Source organism: Bubalus bubalis, chromosome 15 (assembly GCF_019923935.1).
Source record: "Bubalus bubalis isolate 160015118507 breed Murrah chromosome 15, NDDB_SH_1, whole genome shotgun sequence".
NCBI lineage: Eukaryota > Metazoa > Chordata > Mammalia > Artiodactyla > Bovidae > Bubalus > Bubalus bubalis.
Window position 1 is genome coordinate 43,518,143 of NC_059171.1, and position 5,491 is coordinate 43,523,633.

A 5,491-nucleotide genomic window follows, 5' to 3' on the forward strand; every position below is an offset into this window, starting at 1 on the left:
AGGTCACATAGCAAGTTGGTGAGACAAATACTCTTCCAATACCCTTTCCACCAGACCATGTTAGCCGTAAAAGGTCATGACTACACACTTGTTTCCAAGTCTGAATTGCATTTTGGAGTGCAGAACCAGGTGACTAATGGAGAAACAGTGTCTGGATACCACGTTGTTGAGCTTGGAAGAAACAGTCCTGTTTAAGCCAATGACTGAAGCTGAGGGAATAACCTGATGGAAGACTGAATGTTCCAAAGCCAAGTGCTGCCTGCCTGTATCAAGATACATGCAGTTTTACCTCAACACTAAGGAGGGAAACATCTGTTAAAATGGAGCTACTCCAACGCAAGAGAGATGAGAAAAAAGCTTGATTATAACACTAACAATATTCACCTAACTTCATAAGAATGCACTATTGCACAAGAACAATTTGCTGGGTTATAAAAACTGCTGGGTTAACCAGGTGGCAGTGTTGGGTGCGAATCTTGCTTTCCACTTTGCCAAGTAGATATTTAAATGTCAACAGGTGAGTCCTCCAAGTGCCGTTCAGTTATATGGTTAGTGGAAATGTTTAATTAACTTTATCGACACTATAATCCAACTTGCAAAAAGTGGAACCTGAAACATAATAAATTTACTGGGTGATACTATATATATATATATATATATATATATATATATATATATATAAGAAGGAAATGGCAGCCCACTCCAGTACTCTTACCTGGGAAATCCAACTGACACAGGAGCCTGGTGGGCTAAAGTCCATGGGGTCACAAAAGAGTCAGATATGACTGAGCAACTAAATAGCAACATTATATATGCACACTGAGCAACTTCGCTTTCACTTTTCACTTTCATGCATTGGAGAAGGAAATGGCAACCCACTCCAGTGTTCTTGCCTGGAGAATCCCAGGGACGGGGGAGCCTGGTGGCTGCCGTCTATGGGGTCACACAGAGTCAGACATGACTGAAGTGACTTAGCATAGCATAGCATAGCATGTACATATAATAATATAAATTATATATAATGATATTATATATATATAATATCTATATGAAGAATTATAATGGATATACTCTTTCTATTTTTTTCTTTTGATTCAAGTATATTTTCCCATTGCTGTTTGCTTGAATCAGCAGATAAATAACTGATCTACATAAAGGGAGAGAGGTCATGAGAATGTCACATCTTTTCCCGGTTTGGTGTCCTGCTCCTCATTCATGCCTGCACCACTGTCTGCCTCAAGACACCAGGGCGGTAAGCACTACGACAACTCTGGTTTAATATGTGTGTTTTTGCTATGTTCCTCCCCACAACAAGATGCTACATACTGTCAGGGAACCTGACCCTTGTCCCAGTGTCAGATTGCCACACTTGAGCTCCAGTAAAGAGTAAGAAGTAGCATGAATACTGAGTTTCTAGAGCTTCACAGTTATTGTTTGTTAATAAGTTGGAAATAAAGTATGATGGCATGTCAGTTTTTTAAAAAGTGTATGTTTGCACATTAAATAAAGGAAATGCATTCCAAACTAAACAGAAATTATTCCTGTGTTTTTATATCATCATCTACCTCCATCAGAGAATTGAGAGATAGTTTAGGGGTTAGCTTGTATTTGTGGTCTAATCTAGTAAGTCATGCTTTTTACTGATCCTCAAGTCAACTATTAAGATCCATCAAAATAGATTACATGTGTAAATAGGAAGGAAATGAGATTAGATGAAAATGATTTTACTAATGCTCACAGTGACAGTGACACCTTCTGACATGCCATTAAGGTGATGTATACACAGACTTCACAAACAAATATTTGCATGAGCATATGCAGGTATGAGTACAAATACATACTGGGGAAGACAGGCTGGGAAACTGGAAGGAGACACAGTGTTCAAGATTAGTTGGGCCTGATTCTTAACCCCCTTCCCATCTCATTAGGACAAGACCTTTTTGATGCCGTGCTTGTTTCAAAACCTAAAAGAGTCCAGAATAAATGTTTCCCTAAACAGAAACACTCAATTTATTACATGCATTCTTTCACAATAACGGGATAAGCTCACAGTGTGATGAAAGAACAATACAGGGACATGTGCTGACCTTTCCAGATGTGGTGTGACCTTGCCTCTCCATGAATAGTGCGGACAATGGAATGACCCATTAAGGACTCGAGGGCCTAAGGGAGGCTCTGATGATTTTAGATTCTGTTTTCCTGGCTATATGAATCTTAACCTCAACCTGATAGTCTTCAGTCAAACTTGAGATGCATGGATCATATCTGCAGGTAGGTTGCTTATAGCAGTCAATAAGGCAGCACAAAAGAATCTCTCCTCATACTTAGTGCAGTCAAGTTTCTTCCACTAACTCACATTCAAACTCTAAAAAGCTGAGTGCACACATGTGCTTCCAGTTATCACTGAACAGTAAAAGGACAATCATACTCGTTTTTCATATCTTTATCACCTTATCCAGGCAAGAATAGTGGAGTGGGTGCCATTTCCTACTCCGGGGGATCTTCCCAACCCAGGGACTGGGCCTGCATCACTCGCACTGGCAGATGGACTCTTTACCACTGGGCCACCAGGAAGCCCAGTACCAAACAACCATCCCCCGAATACCGTCAGCTCTTAGACCATCAATAAGATATATACCTTCAGTATAGAGCTAACATAAATGTAGAGAATCTGTGCTTTAATTCAGCTGTTTATTTATTTATATATTCAAGATAAGCAGTGCTTCCCTGGTGGCTCAGACAGTATAGAGTCAGTCGCAGTGCAGGAGACCAGGGTTCGATCCCTAGATCAAGAAGATTCCCTGGAGGAGGGCTTGGCAACCCACTCCAGTACTCTTGCTTGAAGAATCCCATGGTCAGAGGAGCCTGGTGGGCCTACAGTCCATGGGGTCTCAGAGTTGAACACAACTGTGTGACTAACACTTAACTTAAAGACAGGCATATAAGTCGCTTAAGTGAAGTCGCTCAGTCGTGTCTGACTCTTTCCATGGACAGTAGTCAACCAGGCTCCTCCGTCCATGGAATTTTCCAGGCAAGAATACTGGAGTGGGTTGCCATTTACTTCTCCAAAAGGTCAGCCCGCTGCATTGGCCTGGAATTGAACCCGGGTCAACTGCTTGGAAGGCAGCTATGCTCACCACTATACCACCAATGCTAGAATTTCTATAGTCGGATTCACCTTATAAAACATTTTCATTCCCATCAAAATTGTGCAATCACTTTTAATATCATCATTTTCTACAGATGAGAAAACCAAAGCTCGGAAAGTTCACTGATTTGCCGTAAGTAAATAACTATTGAAAATGACAAGAGTGGGACTTGAACTTGGGTACACAGATGTTACATTCCATATGCTCTCCACCTTGCCACATTTATTCTTCTATCTCTACTCTCAGCTATAAAACATGTGCTTATAATGTGTATTAGAGTGTTATCATTTCTGCTCAGAGAGAGAGACACTAAAATCAGACTGGAAAAAAATTAGGTGCATCACCACATGAGACTGCAAAACAAGTTCAGAAATAATGGCTTTCTTTCTGGGGACCATGTGCCATGGTCAATAACATGGTAATCAGTTCAGTTCAGTTCAGTCGCTCAGTTGTGTCCGACCCTTTGCGACCCCATGAATTACAGCACACCAGGCCTCCCTGTCCATCACCAACTCCCGGAGTTCACCCAAACTCATGACCATCGAGTCAGTGATGCCATCCAGCCATCTCATCCTCCGTCGTCCCCTTCTCTTCCTGCCTGCAGTCCCTCCCAGCATCAGAGTCTTTTCCAATGAGTCAACTCTTCGCATGAGGTGGCCAAAGTACTGGAGTTTCAGCTTTAGCATCAGTCCTTCCAAAGAACACCCAGGACTGATCTCTTTAGAATGGACTGGTTGGATCTCCTTGCAGTCCAAGGGACTCTAAAGAGTCTTCTCCAACACCACAGCTCAAAAGCATCAATTCTTCAGCGCTCAGCTTTCTTCACAGTCCAACTCTCTCATCCATACATGACCACTGGAAAAACCATAGCCTTGACTAGATGGACCTTTGTTGGCAAAGTAATGTCTCTGCTTTTGAATATGCTATCTAGGTTGGTCATAACTTTCCTTCCAAGGAGTAAGTGTCTTTTAATTTCATGGCTGCAATCACCATCTGCAGTGATTTTAGAGCCCCCAAAAATAAAGTCTATCACTGTTTCCACTGTTTCCCCATCTATTTCCCATGAAGTGATGGGACCAGATGTCATGATCATTTTCTGAAGGTTGAGCTTTAAGCCAACTTTTTCACTCTCCTCTTTCACTTGCATCAGGAGGCTTTTTAGTTCCTCCTCACTTTCTGCCATAAGGGTGGTGTCATCTGTATATCTGAGGTTATTGATATTTCTCCCAGCAGTCTTGATTCCAGCTTGTGCTTCATCCAGCCCAGCCTTTCTCATGATGTACTCTGCATATAAGTTAAATAAGCAGGGTGACAATATACAGCCTTGACGTACTCCTTTTCCGATTTGGAACCAGTCTGTTGTTCCATGTCCAGTTCTAACTGTTGCTTCCTGACCTGCATACAGGTTTCTCAAGAGGCAGATCAGGTGCTCTCGTATTCCCATCTCTTTCAGAATTTTCCACAGTTTATTGTGATCCACAGAGTCAAAGGCTTTGGCATAGTCAATAAAGCAGAAATACATGTTTTTCTGGAAATCTCTTGCTTTTTTCATGATCCAGCAGATGTTGGCAATTTGGTCTCTGGTTCCTCTGCCTTTTCTAAAACCAGCTTGAACATTTGGAAGTTCACGGTTCACATATTGCTGAAGCCTGGCTTGCAGAATTTTGAGCATTACTTTACTAGTGTGTGCTGCTGCTGCTGCTAAGTCGCTTCAGTCATGTCCGACTCTGTGTGACCCCATAGACAGCAGCCCACCAGGCTCCCCTGTTCCTGGGATTCTCCAGGCAAGAATACTGGAGTGGGTTGCCATTTCCTTCTCCAATGCATGAAAGTGAAAAGTGAAAGTGAAGTCGCTCAGTTGTGTCCGACTCTTAGCGACCCCACGGACTGCAGCCCACCAGGCTCCTCCGTCCATGGGATTTTCAAGGCAAGAGTACTGGAGTGGGGTGCCATTGATGAGTGCAATTGTGGGGTAGTTTGAACATTCTTTGGGATTGCCTTTCTTTGGGATTGGAATGAAAACTGACCTTTTCCAGTCCTGTGGCCATTGCTGAGTTTTCCAAATTTGCTGGCATATTGAGTGTAGCATTTTCACAGCTTCATCTTTCAGGATTTGAAATAGCTCAACTGGAATTCCATCACCTCCACTAGCTTTATTCATAGTGGTGCTTTCTAAGGCCCACTTGACTTCACATTCCAGGATGTCTGGCTCTGGGTGAGTGATCACACCATTGTGATTATCTTGGTCGTGAAGATCTTTTTTGTACAGTTCTTCTGTGTATTCTTGCCACCTCTTCTTAATATCTTCTGCTTCTGTTAGGTCCATAACATGGGAATAAAAA

The 5,491-nt window shown here is 42.3% G+C and overlaps 1 non-coding gene across 1 annotated transcript; it reads right to left on the reverse strand.

Moving 5' to 3' along the window:
- Nucleotides 1-3,082: 3,082 nt before the first annotated feature.
- TRNAG-UCC lies at nt 3,083-3,154 on the reverse strand. The gene has a single exon. It is a non-coding gene; the product is annotated as a tRNA-Gly (tRNA).
- Between the last annotated feature and the right edge of the window lie 2,337 nt (nt 3,155-5,491).